At 37.9% G+C, this 19,714-nt stretch overlaps 1 pseudogene; it reads left to right on the top strand.

The window, feature by feature from the left end:
• LOC107756790 (probable ubiquitin carboxyl-terminal hydrolase FAF-X) overlaps nucleotides 1-19,714 on the top strand; it is a 54,154-nt pseudogene that overhangs the window by 14,909 nt on the left and 19,531 nt on the right.

Raw genomic sequence — 19,714 nt, 5'->3', positions numbered from 1 at the left:
TGTCCTTTTATTATTTCTCCAACAAAATGCTGCAAATTTCACAAAGAAATGTGCAGCATTTTGTTGGGGAAATAATAAAAGGACACCTTTTCATTTATAATTTGTCTTAAATCTAATTTTGTTAAAAAGAAAACTTGTGAGAAAATTGTATTGTGAAATCAGTATCGTCAATCGCATCGCATCGTGAGTTGAGTGAATCGTTACGTCCATATATGCTACTAGTTTTTGCTGTGGTATCAAATAAGTATTCTGTTATTTAAATAATAAAGAACCATATTTTTTTTGCTCATCTGCAAAATGATCAGATCTGTTACTCAAAATCTGATATGATAATGCAATATGATCCGAGCCGTGGGTTTTTTGATCCGTTGCACCCCTACTCTCTTGATTTGTTATTTGAAGAAAAAAAGCAATCACTGAAGTTTTTAATCATGCTGATTTGTCTTCAGTGAAGTTCAGCCGATGTCTTTTTTTTATTTTATTTTTTTATTAGGGCTACTTAAATTCATTTTGGGCTACCAAAATCTGAAGAATGTCTGCCCGAAGGGCTACCAGCGATTTAGAAATTTTGCGAGCCCTGTGTTACTGAAGTAAAACTGTCGCCAAAGAGAATTTGTTTTATCAATAAGGTATGCAGTGTCCTTGCGTTGTGCTGCTTTATGTTCTTCAAACCACATCTGATCCATTTTGACAGTTGACTGAGTTCCAACGAAAAAAAAAACATTTGCCGACTCCCATGGATGCAAATGTGTTTCTGTAATTGTGCTCTGCCCTGGAAGGAACAGATGTCAACAGAGGGAAATGTTATTAGGTAACTGTAGGACGAACCAAAAAAAAAAAAAAACACCTCTCCTGTATCATATCACAAAATGTATATATTTTTAAATATTTTTTTATGGCTGCGCTCATGGCATTTGGTTAAGAGATAAACATGAGCTTACTTCTGGATTGTTTGTAATAATTAATTGAATTTAACATTCCTATTATTGTATCAAAATTAACCTTGTATACTACCAAAAGCAAGGATTTTTTTGTATTTTCTTAGTTATGTCTGTGAAATAACCAGTAGTTTAGACGCTTTGATCACAAAAACTACACACATTTTCCATGTTTTTTTTTCAGTGTTGTCTGACAGTTGTTCACAGCATTCTGCTGCATCGTTTTTAAAATTACTTTATTGCTCTCTCTGGCCTCATATTGTATTATCATTAATTTCAGGTTTACCTGCCACTAAATGTCATGTAAAGCGACCAACCACACATTGTGTTTGCTTTTGCATTACTCTTAGATCGTTCTTCCTTTCTAATTGGGCAGTACAGGAAATGCTGTAAAGTTGACCATACATTATGCAGCTAGTCAAAAGTCTAGCTCAGTGAGACATTAAAGGGATAGTTCACCCAATAAATGGAGATATTTTAATATACTCCATTTTTGTATATCATTTTTCATCAACAACTGTGGAAAATATAGTCTCAACCATGTGTCCTTTATGAGAGAAGAAAATTCATTGGTTATCACGTCAAACAAGCATGTTTCTGCTTCTGTTTACCATATTTGATGTGCTTTATGTTTGTGTGTTAATTAGTGTTTTTATGTAAATAAAAGCCTAAATTAAATCTGTTGTTCATATAAAGCCAGCATGTCTCTTCAGAAGACTTGGATTCAACCACTTGATTCATATGGATTTCTTTCTTAATGACTTTATAAACTTTTTGAAGCTTGATTTATTTATTTATTCATTTATTTTTTCTGTGGCTTTTAAAGGATAGAGCAAAATGGTGAGAGAATATCTACATTTAGTTTCAGAAGATAAAAAAATTGGGTGTCTTTTGAGAGGTCTTACCGAGACTTTGGATTTCCCAGAAGCAAGTGTATCTCTGCCTTCATTGTGTTTTCTGGTTGAATAATGTTTTAACAATGGTTTAATGCATTTGTGGTCAAAAAAAAAAACAAAAAAACAGAATTATGACAAAAGAAAAGACGAGAGGCTCCCTTTGATTATGTTGCAGAAGGCAATTGTTACGTTCTCCAGCGATAGACTGCAGCAGTGTTATCTATTACACCTGAGCTCACCAAGCGCATGTTAAAAGGCAGGAATCAATGAGGATGAGACACCTGGCAGAGAAAAGCACACCAGTTGGTTAGAAATGTGTAGCGCCTAGACATGAGAAGCAAACTGGCTATGTAGGTCAGCCAAGCATAAGGAGCCTTTTCCAGCACACCCCCACATTTCCCAAGTTCCGCAGGCTCCATTCAGCTCTACATGCAGAGCTCCAGCCCACATGCATCCATTGACACGGCACAGGAAACTGACTCGGAGCATCTTAAAGGGTTAGTTCACCCAAAAATGAAAATTCTGTCATTAATGACTCACCCTCGTGTTGTTCGAAACCGGTAAGACCTTCGTTCATCTTCGGAACACAATTTAAGATATTTTTGATTAAATCTGAGGGCTCTCTGACCCTCCCATAGACAGCAAGGTAACTACCACGTTCAAGGTCCAGAAAAGTACCGAGATGATCAACGAAGTAGTCTGTGTGACATCAGTGGTTCAACTGTAAAGTTACGAAGCTATGAGAAAAAAGAAAACAAAAATAACGACGGTATCATGACGTGAGCGTGTGGCGGCGCTGCCACACGCTCGCGTCATGGTATTATTGTGAACGCGCGTCCACAAGTGACGCAGTAGAGACGAAAATGTGGAATGAAGTCGTTATTTTTGTTTTCTTTGCGCAAAAAAGTATTCTCGTAGCTTCGTAACTTTACAGTAACTTTAGAGTTGAACCACTGATGTCACACGGACTACTTTGTCGATCATCTTGGTACTTTTCTGGTCCTTGAACGTGGTAGTTACCTTGGTGTCTATGGGAGGGTCAGAGAGCCCTCATATTTCATCAAAAATATCTTAAATTGTGTTCCGAAGATGAACGAAGGTCTTACGGGTTTCGAACAACACGAGGGTGAGTAATTATTGACCATTTTTATTTCTGGGTGAACTAACCCTTTAAAGCTGCTTTATCTTTCTTACGCTTTCTCTTTCATTCTTTTAATCCCTTACATGGATACATACTTTTTATGCTTGCTTATTTGAAGGTTTATCCCGTCACTAAGATACACAAGTCATTAAGGTGGTTTACATTTCTTGAATGTGGCTTTCTTATTTTTTACTGTCAATTGTACCACATAAAGTGTTAACAGGAGAATGTCTAGAATTTTCTTTTAATCTCAGATATAGTTTTTCTATTATTTATGCTATTTGTCTATGGCTTATGATTATTAATAGATTTGCCTATCTTTTTAAAACTGATTTTACCCTGTTCTTACTATGAATAGTCTCAGATGCTAACTTGGCATCAAATAACCCTATAAATAATATATATAGGCATGATGAAATTAAAATTGACCTTGTTTACTTTACAATGTATATGCCTGGTCATATTGTGCATAGTGTATGAGTTTATGTTCAGTAAAACAGTAATATTGTGAAATGTTATTTCAGTTTTTAAAATAATGGTTTTCTCATATGGCGCTCAAGAAACATTTCTTATTGTCAATCTTAAAAACAGTTGTGCTGCTTAATATTTTTGTGGAAACATGAGACTTTTTTCGGGATTCAAAGTAAAAAAAAAAAACGGCATTTATTTGACAGATTTGTTTTATTCTTAAATACAATGCTTTACTGAAATTAAATGTTATGAATAGCTTTTCATGTCATCATTTACAGCCTGTGTGGCAGACTTTGTTTTATGAGGCCACTTAATATTGTTCTCCATGTTTATAGTAATGACCCTGAATGTTATCTTCATATCACATACTTTCTAAATCTGTGAACTGTTTGCATTGCAGACATCCTCTCCCAACTCATCCAACGAGAACTCCCCAGTGAGCCCACCAGATGACCAGGGTCAGGGGGACAGTCCCACACCCCTGGAGGAGGAGGAGCCAGCTTTCCCCCACACTGAACTGGCCAAGCTGGATGACATGATCAACAGGTTAGGGCTCGTATCCTATATTTGGTCTAATTATGTTTATGATTAAATCAGGAGCACTGGAGATGAACTACAAGGAAATTGATTAAAGGATATTTATTTAGGCTATTATTTGCTAATAGGGAGATTACACATCTGTGTCTTATCAGTGATGTATTATGTTGATTAATTATGTTTTTGTTTTTTTTTTATGTACAGGCCTCGCTGGGTCGTTCCAGTTTTGCCAAAGGGTGAATTAGAAGTTCTTCTTGAAGCTGCTATGGATCTTTGTAAAAAAGGTAATGCTTTATTTTTAGGGCTTGTTCATCATTTAATATTCCTGCTGTTTTCATCAATTGCTCTGCTGAGTAGTGGCAGAAGCACTCTTACCTTTATCTGCGTCATCTTAAGCTTTCACTTTTGCTCTTGAAGGAGTTCTTCAGCCTGTGTAAATGTCAGGTTCTGATAGGTTGTGCTTTCATTTCTGTCTCCAGGACTTGATGTCAAGTGTGAAGCATGCCAGAGATTTTTCAGAGATGGCTTGACAATATCCTTTACAAAAATACTGACAGATGAGGCTGTTAGTGGATGGAAATTTGAAATCCATGTAAGTCCTGCAACTTGTTTGATGGTGCCATTTTCATCACTTCTTTCATTTCAGCAGCACATTTTGTCTTTTTGTTTGCACAATACTAACCGTTTGGCCATCAGGTCTGTATTCTCAAGTATTGATTACTACTTTGGGCGACCGTGAAGAAACAATGTTTATTTTGGTTGCCTTCATCTAATTTGGCTGTTTGATTGAAATGCCAAAGCTTTGATCAAAGAGCTCCTTTCAGTAAAACAGAGGCAGTATTAGGACACAGCACTGAGTCATCGCTCTCGTATGAGGCTTGTTTTAGCTCTTCCAAGGCTGCTCTAGGATCAGCTTCAATGGCACTGCAAATATAGTTGATTTGTTTTACATTTTATGACTTCCTTCTCAACGTAAATCAAAGTGCGTCAACTATGGTTGCATTTCAGTCTATTTTAAAGTCACAACGTACTCGATACTTTTAGGATGGTATGTGTTTGGCCTAACTTGTCGATCTGTGTCTCATTCTCTCGGCAGCGGTGCATCATTAATAACGCCCACCGACTGGTGGAGCTGTGTGTGAGCAAGCTCTCTCAGGACTGGTTCCCTCTGCTAGAACTCTTGGCGATGGCCACCAACCCCCACTGTAAGTTCCACATCTACAATGGTACTCGGCCCTCTGAGACGGTGCCTGCTGGGGTTCAGCTAGCTGAGGATGAGCTTTTTGCCCGTCCACCTGACCCTCGCTCTCCTAAGGTGAGTGGGGGTTTGTGCCAGACTTTAATGATGTCTTTAATTTGAATTATTGAACTTTATTAATAAAATTAGTGTTTTGATATGGTTAAGCTTAAAAAGAAAATTATGACTAGTCACGCATCACCTAAAATATACACTTTTTTTTTTCTTATGCATTCATATAAATTTTAACCTGTAAGTTACGTTTATGTAGTTAAATCCACGGATGTTTTATGCATCAATTACCTGTTTATGAAGCTGCCTTCAGCTTTAATTTCAGTGTTTTATTTTGTTTTGCTGTATTGGTCTATTCAAAGAAAACTTCCTGTTTATTTGTTTCCTGCAGGGCTGGTTGGTGGATTTAATAAACAAATTTGGCACGTTAAACGGGTTTCAAATTCTGCATGATCGATCCATGAGTGGCCAAGCTCTGAATGTTCAGATCATTGCTGCACTCATTAAGTAAGAAGTGAAGCATATTTAACTTATTTGCCTGGAACCTGGAATTTATTTTAATAAGGTTTGGTTTACTTGTTCGTTTCGCAGGCCTTTTGGACAGTGCTATGAGTTTCTCACTTTGCACACAGTGAAGAAGTACTTCCTTCCCATCATAGAAATGGTTCCCCAGTTTCTAGAAAACCTCACAGATGAGGAATTGAAAAAGGAAGCAAAGAACGAAGCCAAAAACGATGCCCTGTCTATGATAATCAAATCTTTGAAGAACCTGGCTTCTCGAGTACCAGGACAAGAGGAAACAGTGAAGAATTTAGAGATATTTAGGTTAAAAATGATTCTTAGGTGAGCTGAACATCAGCTAAAACTAGACATTATGCAGCATGTGAAATGATTTTTCTTGATCATTGACCTTTTTTGTTACAGGTTATTGCAGATTTCTTCTTTTAATGGCAAAATGAATGCACTAAATGAAGTGAACAAGGTGATTTCAAGTGTTTCCTACTACACACATCGTCATGGCAATCCTGAAGAGGAAGAGTGGCTGACAGCAGAACGCATGGCAGTAAGTCATGCTGCAGTACTTAACCGAATAGCTTATAACATTCTCCAGTTATTATCATTGAATATACTAAGCTAACAAAACTTGGTGTTATTTAGGTATGTGAAGGCCTTAGAGGTAATCGAAATAAAGTTTTTGATTCAAATCTGTATCTTCACATTAGTTGAACATGCATTTGTTTCCCACAGGAATGGATTCAGCAGAACAATATTTTGTCTATTGTGCTGCGAGACAGCCTTCATCAGCCACAATATGTGGAGAAACTGGAGAAGATCCTGCGATTTGTCATCAAAGAAAAGGCCCTAACGCTTCAGGACCTGGACAACATCTGGGCCGCTCAAGTGAGACATTCTCAAGTTTCTGTGTGATTAATGTATATTGTATAATTTGTTGTGTTTGTTTGTCATTCTTACATGCTTTCTTCTTAGATATTCATGCAAAGCCATACAATACTTACAATTTTACCAATCAAACACTTTTAACAAATCAACATAATCACATGGCTATAATGTTAAATTAAGTTAATTTGTTAGCATGTTACCTTTGGCAGCCCTTCTAGAATTTCTGCTTTATTAGTAAACTTTGCGGCATCTTGTCATTCAAACAGGTTTTGTAATTGTAATAATGGTATCTATATCCTCAGGCAGGGAAACATGAGGCTATTGTCAAGAACGTTCATGATCTCCTTGCAAAGCTGGCATGGGATTTCTCACCTGAACAGCTGGACCATCTCTTTGACTGCTTCAAGGTTATTCATAATGAACTGGCAATTTCAGTTTTATGCATAAAAAAAGATTGTCTTAATGTAGAGACCATGTATTATAGGCATTTTTATGTGTGCCTTACTAGCATTCCAACCGATTACAGAATCTCTGTCCTCAAAGGAATCATTTTATGGTTTATAGGAGAGCTGGACTAATGCAAGTAAAAAGCAGAGAGAGAAGTTACTGGAATTGATTCGTCGACTGGCAGAGGATGACAAGGATGGTGTGATGGCTCACAAAGTGCTCAATCTGCTGTGGAATTTGGCCCATAGTGATGATGTTCCTGTGGATATCATGGACCAGGCCCTTAGTGCTCATATTAAGATTTTGGACTATAGCTGTTCCCAGGTATCCTGATCTTTCAAAATTAAAACTGAAAAATGGACTGAATTTCTTTCTTCCATGCTAAACAAAAGTCATTTTATAAGATGTTTTGGTCACATGAGAGTGAGTAAACAGTTGAGGACATTGAATTAAAAACACTGTTTTTGTACTGTTGTAGGACAGGGACACACAGAAGATGCAGTGGATAGACAGATTCATTGAAGAATTAAGAACTAATGACAAATGGGTGATTCCTGCACTGAAGCAAATACGGGAGATCTGTAGCCTCTTTGGAGAAGCCCCCCAGAATTTAAGGTAATGCAGCTCAACTTCAGCCATCAATTACATTTATACTTGTTTTAGTACACAAAAAAAAAAATGAAAAAAAAAATTTAATTTTTGCTCATATTCAAGGAATATTTACATGAAAACTACCCACACATTGTAGGAAGAGCATGTAAATGTAGCAAATGTATCGTACGCATCCCTGTTGTTTTTCAGAAAGAAAATACCTATTAACTTACTAAAGAGCTTAGAGGGGTAAGTGGACAGCAATTTTGGGAAATATTATCATCATCATTATTATAACTTATTTTCAAAGCTAAATTTTGCTTTTGGATTTCAGTAAATCTGTAATTTATGAAAATCTGCTTGGTGTCTCCTGCACCATCTAATCAAATCACCAATCAGTGCCTGTGGACGAGGTTCATGCGTATAAAGCTTCTCACAGGAAGAGTGCTGCTGTGGGTTACATTTCATAAACCTACAAATGCATACTCTTGGCGTATGGTATAAGGTCTGGATTTAGTGCACTCTTCCTTTGGGATGCTTTAAATGTGTGAGTCCGTTGGAGAAAATAAAATTGCAGAAGCCTGAACTCACATTTTCCAATACTTTCCAACACCTTATGCAATGAGTTTAATATGATGAAAAATTATTTTTCTGCATTTGCTGTGATTTGTCTCGGGATATTGCTTCTTTAATGTAAATTTAAGCTTTCAATTAGCTATATACCTAAAAAGCCCATTGTCATACAATTTAGTTGAAGAACTTGCCATATAATGAAGATATTACAATGGGAAGGATAATTCAGTCATGTGTTTTTCTTTCTTACTTTAGTCAAACGCAGCGGAGCCCACATGTCTTCTATCGACATGACCTAATCAACCAACTGCAGCACAACCATAAATGAACATGCTTTCCAGAAGGCCAACAATTCACTAAAAATGTTTTTTTTATTGGTCTTATGAAGTATTCTAATTTGTTGAGATAGTGAATTGGTGGGTTTTTGTTAAATGTGAGCCAAAATCATCACAATTAAAAGAACCAAAGACTTAAACTACTTCAGTCTGTGTGCATTGAATTTATTTAATACACGAGTTTCACAATTGGAGTTGAATTACTAAAATAAATGAACTTTTCCACGACGTTCTAATTTATTGAGATGCACCTGTATATTGACATACCTATTTTATTCATTAGAGGGGTCATGAAATGGAGAATCAAAATGTGCTTGATATTTACACACATAAGAGGTTACTCTACAAAAAAGTCATACTGTAAGAATCAGAGCTCAAAATACAAAGTATTATTCTATTCTACCCATTTGAAACGCGTGGATATGAAATAGAGAGAATTGTGAGATCGTGATTCTCCTTGACACGCCCCTTAATATACATCATATACCAGCAAATACAGCTCTATCACAGTGCTTGCCCAGAGCTCCAGACTGCACCTAAAATGGTCGCTTTTGCAACCAAAAATATAAATTTGCGAGTGATATTTTTTTTCCTACTTTTTTTCAGGCAGGATACTTTTTTCCTGCTTGTTTTGCGATCACATCTTTTGTTATGTTGACCTAATAAACTGAGACGATGCATATAAAAGTTTTAATGGAAAAAAACAGCAGCACTGACTAGGGCTGGGCGGTATATCGGGTTTGTATGATATATCAATATTTTCTTTATAAGCGATTCGATATGAGGCAATACATGGACAATAAATGTGACATGTAGAATTTTAAACCTACAAGTAAGTCTATTTTTATGATAGCACTGACTGTAAAGTGACTAATGGAATAATCAAAATAGCCTAAATACAGATTTTTTAAAAATCCAATTACAAAAACGAAAATACCGAGAGATATACCGTATATCGCAAATCGTCCAAAAAATACAGAGACATTAATTTTTGCCCATATCGCCCAGCCCTAGCACTGACAGCACACCTGCTAAAGCAGCTCCAGTTGTGGCAGCATGAGAGAGAATGAAAATGACGGAGACGTGCGAAGTAAAAGTGCAGAAAAGCAGTGTCTATTTCGTGCACAACTTGAACAAACTAACAGGTGAAGCTGTCAGCTGTGTGGACATTAGCAATATTGTTAACAATTCTAGTTTATAATCGATACTAATATGGCTTCTTGTTATCAAGATCTTTAGTCTATATGCTGTGTTCTGTTAATGTGTGAACTTCATATTATTTGTAGCGCACTTGCTGTCAAATAATCGCAATAATCTTTGTGCTCTGTTACCTTTTACTAAACAAAGTATCAGCTTTAAAATTCTGCCAAGTTCATAACGAAATGCAAACAATAATTACGTTTTGGCGCTCTTTAATGTGGCATGAGCGATCGCTGTAGCGCTTCAGTTCCCACTTTAAGTGAACCTTAGTTCCCAAGACATCTACAAGATGGATTAAAATGCTGATGCTGTAAAAGGAGACATAAACCCATGACCATATGACTGAAATGTAAAAGTAAATATGAAAAGAAATAAAACATGTTCTGTGGCAATTAAAAAATAATTTGGCACCGAATTTTGTTTCTTATAGGAGCCAATGGTATATATATATATATATATAATTGTAATTTTTTTTGCCTGGAACCCTGTTGCCATCTCGAGTATCAAAACACACAACATGCTGTAAAGGAGGGCGTGGATAGGGTTCGATTTTAGTTAGCAAATCACTGCAGTGGGTGTTTACTTCCATTTCTACAAGAGGTAACGTCCCTTTCACTTCTGTTTTTCATCAGAGAGTGAAAATGAAGGTGGAAAATTATCGTTTTTATAAATATTGGGCTTTTTTTTGGTACAAAAAAAATATATATCTGAACCTACATGTCATGACCCCTTTAACATTTATTTTTAGTTTTTAGTTTTATGCCCACAGTGTTAAACATTTGCCAGTGCTAACTTTTTATGTTTTATCAGAGCACACAGACTTTGATCCCCAGACGGTTAGGCCAGGAAGTCGGTATAGTCATGTTCAGGAGGTCCAGGAGCGGCTCAATTTCTTGAGGTATTTATACTTTATAAACAACCTTCCTATACACTGCTTAGATTGCAGAATCCAAATTCAATTCCATTATTTACTCTCTTCAATTTATTTGGCTCTAAACATTACTCATTTTTGTCATCAACATGGGTATTACAGTGTACTAGAATAAGCTGTTTATCACTGTAGCTAGGTGATGAAGGTGCCACAAATGGAAAGTGTTTTTCACTTCACTTTTTTTTACTCTGGTTTCTATCCTTTTGATTTTAATAGCAAAACTAAACAGACACAGAATGTTCTAGACTATTGTAATATGAAAGGCTATTTATTTGTCATCAATGGTAAATTTCTTGTACACCAAGGAACAGACAATTTCTTGGTGTGCACCTAATTTCAGAAAACAGCTTTCACACCAATCAAGCTCTGTCATCAAATGGATTTGGTCTGCACCACAAGGTCTATTATTAAAACGGCTAGTTCTTAGACTCTCTAAAGACCCCCTAAATAACAAATGATTAAATATCCTCATCCTTCAGGTTCTTACTGAAAGATGGGCAACTCTGGCTGTGTGCACCTCAGGCTAAGCAGATCTGGAAGTGCCTGGCGGAGAACGCTGTGTTCTTGTGTGATCGGGAGGCCTGCTTCAAATGGTACTCCAAACTCATGGGGGACGAACCCGACCTTGACCCTGACATCAACAAGGACTTTTTTGAGAACAACGTACTGCAGCTTGACCCCTCGCTGCTGACAGAGAACGGGATGAAATGCTTTGAACGATTCTTCAAGGCAGTCAACTGCAGGGAGGGCAAGCTGGTGGCAAAACGCCGGGCATACATGATGGATGACTTGGAGCTGATAGGGCTGGATTACCTGTGGAGGGTAAGAGTCAATTAGAGCTGTTGGACCTTCATTGGTATGTTTAGAGCTGCTTGTTCTGGTATATTACCCATCTCAAATGCCTTCATTTTTTTAGTCTGTTGGTTATTTTGTAATAAGTCAATGTATTTTAACAATGTCAAGTAGAAAATTTGGAAATATGCCCTTGGATGGAACTTTTGGGTGACCTCATCACAGTTATACATGTTGTTGTAATATCACCAGGTGATTTTCAGTGTCACCAGAAGTATTTTAAAGCTAAATGTCAGCCTGAGCTCAAACCATCTATTTTCCTTATTTTTTCGTTGACAGGTTGTGATTCAAGGAAGTGATGATATTGCTAGCCGAGCAATTGACTTGCTTAAAGAGATTTATACAAACCTCGGACCAAAATTACAAGCCAATCAGGTAATGATACAGTGGAAAAGTATATCACTTGCTGTAATAAATTTTGGGCTGCTCTTGAGTTTGTTTTTAACATGTGTCAATGACTGTTTGCAGGTAGAGATCCATGAGGATTTTATTCAGTCTTGCTTTGACCGGCTCAAAGCCTCCTATGACACTCTGTGTGTGCTGGATGGAGATAAAGACAGCATTAACTGTGCCAGACAGGAGGCCATCCGCATGGTGAGAGTACTGACGGTGCTCAGGGAGTATATAACCGAGTGTGACAGTGACTACCACGAGGAGAGGACTATCCTGCCCATGTCCAGGTAGACCCATTCAAACCTGTCTTTAATTAACTCAATAAATTTGTATTTTTTGCTTGTCTATGATGGCCAGATTCTAATCAACTCTATTTAAATGTTGTTGTTTTTTTTTCATTTTAAGGGCTTTCCGAGGAAAGCATATCACACTAGTTGTGCGTTTCCCAAACCAAGGCCGACAGGTTGATGATCTGGATATTTGGTCGCATACCAACGACACAATTGGCTCTGTGCGACGCTGCATTCTGAATCGAATAAAGGCCAACAGCACACACACCAAGATTGAGCTGTTCATCGGGGGAGAGATCATTGACCCAGCAGATGACAGGAAGCTAATCGGGCAGCTAAACCTCAAAGATAAAACTGTAGGCATCTCCTTGGCTGTTTTTCTCAATTTGCTCAATAGGGGATTTCACCCACGCATCCTTTGCCTTACTTTTAACAGCACTTTTTGTAGAGGTCGTATGAACAGGATATGTTATAGTTTACAAGAGTGCTTTTTTTTTTTCTTCTCTAGCTCATCACAGCCAAGCTCACCCAGGTTAGCGCCAATATGCCTTCCAGTCCAGACAGCTCCTCAGACTCCTCCACTGGCTCCCCTGGGAACCATGGCAATCACTTCAGTGATGGGCCAAACCCTGAAGTGGAGAGCTGTCTTCCCGGCGTGGTGAGCACTTTGCCATTCAGGCACACAATTGAGCCAAACTGTCTATTTATTTACACATTGAATACATTAAAAGGGGAGTGCATCTATGGTCACTAAAAATCAAGATCTGAGAAATGTCTTTAGAAGCTGTGTTGATAAATTGTGTATATCCACCCGTGATGCTTTGCTGAGAGATCTGTAGATTTTCCAGTTGCTTAAAGCCCATGACACACCAAGCCAACAGTTGGCCATCAGGCAATGTTGGGTGGTTTTTGAGCATCTAGTCGGATGCCGTCAGCTGTTTTTTGGTCTATTCTGCATGTCTAATCGGTGCCAGAGCTCGTCGGCGAGAAAGAGAACTCCGATTGGCTATTTAGCTTAGCGAATGTGCACACAAGAAAAAAAAATGGACGAAAGCAAACCAATGATGGAGTTAAGAGGGAGCGTACAGACACTTGTTGTCATTCTGTCAGTTTCTTTTTCTTTATCCGCAAGAAGAAGACCAAAGACTGACAATACCAGTGCCATTTGCAACTTAGCAGACATGATTGAAAAAAGCTACACAAATCCGTCAGTATTGAGTGCTGCTGGCACCGACGCTGATGGCTGCCTCCGTGGCGTGCTCCGCAGTTGTTTAAATTCCTCGTATGTGTAAACATACCTGGCAATAAAGCTCATTCTGATTCTGATTCTGGTGTAAACAATGATAAAGCGTTGCTTGCTTTGTATATACACAGTTCTAGCTCTTCTGGTTTCCTTGTTTGAATGCCGAATACAGACTACTGCCACCTGCTGGTGTGGGAGAGTTATGTTCTCTCACGCAAACGCAGAGCGTACACGCTAATTGGCCATCGGCTGTAGTGTGTCCAGTGTGTTCTAGTGCAACCTTTTTTACCCCGATGCAGGCAATGCGAGACAACACAAGGCGATGCCACAGTCGGCTTTCCTCAGTAGGGTTGTGACGATAGTATTGTGTATCGACGATAGCAGTTGTCTTTGTTGATAGTCAAGATGATATTAGGCTCATTGTCCTATTAATGGATTAAATTATTATTATTATTATTATTAGGTGGCCCATTATAATTCGGCTATTATTATCAAATTGCCCCGCTATTTCATTCAGCACCGCACTTCACACACACACACACACACGAAAATGAGGATTAGAGCCTGATGTACATCGGCACAAACACAGATGTACATCGTCTGCTGACATAAGGTATTTCATTGCACTTTAACAAGTAATCTGAACGGCCTATATATGTGCAATATTTTAGCTGAGCCCTCACTGACTGAGTTTAATGCCACAGTTATGTTAGAACGCATTTCAGTCTTGTTTCTGTGGCGGCTCATCATAGGGCGCGTGGTCCGTAGCGCTGTATGACTGATGTATCCGTTTAATTTAATTTTACTCCGAATATTTGTATATATGAACTTACCCGTTTTAAATACTTTATATTTAACGTGTTTCGTTTATGTCCAATATTTAGTGTTAAACTGTTGGTCTTTAAAATAAATCTACTTTTGATTTTCACAGTTGACTGATTTTGCAGACCTTTTAGACTGATAACTTCCGTGCGCCAAAGCGGCAAACTTGTCACAGGACGCGCGGTCCAATAATAGCGATGTATGACTGTTTCTGAATATATATATGAACTAGCTGTTTTAAATATTTTTATATTTAACATGTTAGTTTATCAATATGTTTGAAAGTATATTATTTAGATTATCGGTGCTTCCATAGGCTCTCTCTCGCACATGGTTTAAAACGCCAAATAGTTATGAAATGGCCTATGACAAGTAGGCTACAGAGAGTCTCTCTCTTGCCACCCACCCATGCACGATAATACCGTTTATCGGCGATCTCACGGGCTGGCGATATGACGATTTGAAAAATGACCATATCGAAAAATGGCCAGCACAGGTTCTTTGCCGTTGGTTTGTTGTGTGTCTACCCCTAAGAGCCTAATAGGGACTTAAAGTACTAGATTACTACATAACATGCCATGCCCGGATTGGCTAATCGGGAGAACTGGGAGGATTCCCGGTGGGCCGGTCTGTTTTTTGGCAGCGAGGGCCGGCCTTGTCATGCCGCTGTGGTTGAAATATGGAATGCCCGTATTTAAGGCATCAAAGAAGCGTCCCGTATGAAAGCTATAACACAGTTTGTCCCGTATTCGCAGGCATACGTCAAATGACCACCAGACCATATGAATAACAAATTCTCAATTGATAACTAATCATTCTATTGCGCAAATCAATGTTGTATTTGTGAACGTAGCCGTTCGAGGAAGGCTTTAAGACCAAGTGGAATCCTCTGCCGGCTGCTTCACAGCGAGCGGGACTCGCGCTCACCGTCTGTGTTTTGATTTTGCCAAATCAGTTTGGGCGAATGCAAACAACTTATTGATCATGAATTAGGGATGCACCGATACTGGTATCGGGCCCGATACTGGTCTCCTGTACTCGTACTCGTACTCGTTAAAATGCCCCGATACCAAACGCCGATACCACACAGCATGTGATAAGCACCATATTCAAACAAAGAAACACCAACAACAGAACAACAGACAGCAGAAAGGAGTTAAGGATGTCTACTACGAAGTATATGTATGCAATGAATATAACGTGGCTGCTCGACTAAGTATTGATAGTTGTGTAAATACTGTCATAGCTGTCTAATTTTTGGTTGATTGTAATCTATTACATACCTTTCTATCAAAGTTATCTGACATTATCAAGCTGAATTTGTTCTGACACAGTGTAACTCTGAGTTCTTGTTATATTTTATTACCATTTTCTTAACTATAGCGAATAAACTGTGATAATGTGAGAAATGTTGAAGGTGTCTGAATACATTTTGGTTTGACTGTATCTATTTGATAAATGAAGTTAACCAACTAACACTATACATACTCTTTTGGTTTCTGTACCCAATATTTAAAAAATGTACAAATGCAATAAAAATATCGGTATCGGTACTCTGTATCGGCAAGTACCAAAAATAAAAGTATCTGTATCGGGTGAGTACTGGAAAAAGTGGTATCGGTGAGGGACGTCTTTCACTATTGTAAGTTAGTTAACGCTGTTAAATGGAGAAGAAAAAAAAATACAATTTTAAAAATGCAACTTCTGTCGTATTCTGAAACTTATACCTCATTATATTGAAGTACAAATCCAAGCACCTGAAGCAGCCCACACTCTAAAATGTTTCTTTAATTGAAAAATATCCATTTTCATTCATTCATAGGCTATATGGTTGCACTAATATTTTAGTTCAAAAATTAAAGTGCCATTGTTTAAAAAAATGCTTTATGGCCTGACGCTTCATAGACCTTCAGTTGTTATGCTTTCAAATTTCATGCCATTTGTATGTATGTAATTTCACAGTATTTTCACCTCCTAAATTACTGCACTACTTGTGCAGTCACTATTCTATAATGGTACAATTTACTCAGGCCGATGACTTTTTTTTGTGTGACATTAAATTTTTTTTAGAATAATTGTACATAAATCGGTTAAGCAAAACAAATGTGATTATTACTGAGAACACACATTTACATACATTATGGTACAGTACAAATATTTTGAGCGTCCCTTATCCTGTCCCTTATTTTCTTATAAAAATCACAATTGTCCCTTATTTTCCATTTCTGAAGTTAATTGGCAATTATCTGTTGACTCCTCCGACAGCGGCACCTTGCTCAGAAAAAAAAGTCAGATGTTGGAGATATTTGAGCAACAAATAAGAAAAATGGATGATAGAAAGTGCAAAGACGGCGCTGAAAAGGCCAGTATAAAAAAATGAAAGCTCTAGAAAAATACAATGAATTACAAGGCTGTAGAGAACAGTGCACTATTGCAGACTGCAGACTTTTATACACTGGTTTTAATTGTTGTTTTAATAGCTATAGTCAGTCGTGAACTAAAGTGGGCCGGTCTAACTAAGGCATGAAACTCTGGGGCTGAAAATTAGTCCCACTCCGGCCCTGTAACATGCCCACAAACAAATATGGTGCATAATGGAATGTGTTTCCTCTTATAATGCAAGTTTCAAGCTGACTTTGATGTAACAGTCAGAAGTTATTAAAAAAAATAAAATTAATGGAATCCCCCCCCCCCCCATTTGCTAAATGTCTGGATTTAGTATTACATTTATTACTGCATTTATTATAACTGTTTTTAATGTTTTGTGTTTGGCCATTTTAAGTGTAACCCCTGATTCTTTTTGTCTTAGATAATGTCCCTACACCTGCGCTACATCTCTTTCCTCTGGCAAGTTGCAGACCTGGGCTGTAATCTCAACATGCCTCTCCTCCGGGATGGAGCTCGTGTTCTAATGAAGCTCATGCCTCCAGGTGCTCTATATGCTTCATTAGATGTCTGCTTGAGACATCTAGCTGCACCAGTCTGCCGTGTCTATTCATTACTCACTGTTGTTGCCTTTCAGATAACACCACAGTGGAAAACCTGCGAGCCATCTGTCTGGATCACGCCAAACTCGGCGAAAACAGCCTTAGTCCCACATTGGATTCACGTTTCTTTGGACCATCACCATCTCAAGTGCTTTACTTGATAGAGGTTTGTTTGGTTCTCAATATGAAAATATTTTATGAAACTAGCCAAGCGTAGATACACAGCTGGGTATACCCAGAGTTGGGTATAACGCATTACACCGTAACGTGTTACTGTAATCTAATTACTTTTTCTGGTAACGCAGTAATGTAACGTGTTACATTTTAAATTTGTGTAGTTTCATTTATTACAGTTACTAAAGTCAATATAATTACGTTACTTGCGTTACAAATTTAGTGTTAAGAAAAAAAAAATTATGCATTTTAAAATCACGTTTTGCGTGGGGTCGACAGAGGCGCAAGCACGATCACTTGCATTTTTTCCTGATAACAGTGAAAAGAACTTAAAATCCTCCGCCATTTTTTGTTGTACAAACAAGTGTAATACATCATTTGAATCTATGATGGGTCTACTTTTGTTTATGTACACTCACAATATCAACAAAAGATTGTACTTTTGTAAAATAAAGAAAATATACAGGGTGCGCTTTCAGCTGTCTCAGTCTCCGCAAACTACTTTCTGAAACGCGTCACTAAGATGAACCAAAACTGAGCGAATACTTCACACACAGACATGAGAAACATATCTATGGAAAACTTGAAGTGTCTACTTTTAAATGAACGTGTTCTAATGAAGCTCATGCCTCCAGGTGCTCTATATGCTTCATTAGATGTCTGCTTGAGACATCTAGCTGCACCAGTCTGCCGTGTCTATTCATTACTCACTGTTGTTGCCTTTCAGATAACACCACAGTGGAAAACCTGCGAGCCATCTGTCTGGATCACGCCAAACTCGGCGAAAACAGCCTTAGTCCCACATTGGATTCACGTTTCTTTGGACCATCACCATCTCAAGTGCTTTACTTGATAGAGGTTTGTTTGGTTCTCAATATGAAAATATTTTATGAAACTAGCCAAGCGTAGATACACAGCTGGGTATACCCAGAGTTGGGTATAACGCATTACACCGTAACGTGTTACTGTAATCTAATTACTTTTTCTGGTAATGCAGTAATGTAACGCATTACATTTTAAATTTGTGTAATTTGATTACAGTTACTAAAGTCAATATAATTACGTTACTTGCGTTACAAATTTAGTGTTAAGAAAAAAAAAATTATGCATTTTAAAATCACGTTTTGCGTGGGGTCGACAGAGGCGCAAGCACGATCACTTGCATTTTTTCCTGATAACAGTGAAAAGAACTTAAAATCCTCCGCCATTTTTTGTTGTACAAACAAGTGTAATACATCATTTGAATCTATGATGGGTCTACTTTTGTTTATGTACACTCACAATATCAACAAAAGATTGTACTTTTGTAAAATAAAGAAAATATACAGGGTGCGCTTTCAGCTGTCTCAGTCTCCGCAAACTACTTTCTGAAACGCGTCACTAAGATGAACCAAAACTGAGCGAATACTTCACACACAGACATGAGAAACATATCTATGGAAAACTTGAAGTGTCTACTTTTAAATGAAGTAAGTCTTATCTAAAACAAATGTTCTCTGATGAAGTAATCCGTATGAAACCAACGCGAGGTACAGTTTTTCCCGTATGAGCTCATTATCTGTAATGTGATCATGCCCACGTGCAGCGCGCGCTATTCATACGGTAATCATCCACATGAGATGCGCGAACCTGTAAATGCCCACATCACCTCCATAAACAAAGAAGCAAGATTAATTTTTAGCATTCAGATATGCACTGTACGTTCATCAATACTGTTTTCAAATGTTATCAGAACCGTTTTCAATTTATTAAGGTTTTTTCTGTCTTTAATGCTTATACTTAAAGGGTTAGTTCACCCAAAAGTGTTTTACTCACCCCCGAGGCATCCTAGGTGTATATGACTTTCTTCTTTCAGACGAATCCAGTCGGAGTTATATAAAAAATTGTCCTGGCTATTCCAAGCTCTATCATTGCAGTCAGCCGGTGTTGCAGTGCTTCAGTCCAAAATAATTTAAATAAAAAGCACCTATCCTTAAAAAAAAAAAAAAGTGTCTCACATGGCTCCGGGGGGTGAACAAAGTCCTGCTGTAGTGAATCCATGCTTTTTTGTAAGAAAAATAACCATATTTAAAACGTAATAATCACTTTAATCTAGCTTGCGCTCACTGTTGTACACGGAAGCAGTTCCGGGTGCATGACGTAAGACGTCGGCATTGCGCATGCGCCGCTCAGAAGTGACGAACGCGGAAGCTCGGGAGAGATCAAAACAAAACAACGGTCACTAATTAGAAGTACAAAACGAG

The sequence above is a fragment of the Sinocyclocheilus rhinocerous genome, unplaced genomic scaffold (genome assembly GCF_001515625.1).
Source record: "Sinocyclocheilus rhinocerous isolate Xijiao unplaced genomic scaffold, SAMN03320098_v1.1 scaffold382, whole genome shotgun sequence".
NCBI classification, from domain to species: Eukaryota; Metazoa; Chordata; class Actinopteri; order Cypriniformes; family Cyprinidae; genus Sinocyclocheilus; species Sinocyclocheilus rhinocerous.
Note: the sequence above shows the minus strand (reverse complement) of the source record. Positions and strands in the feature narration are given on the sequence as shown.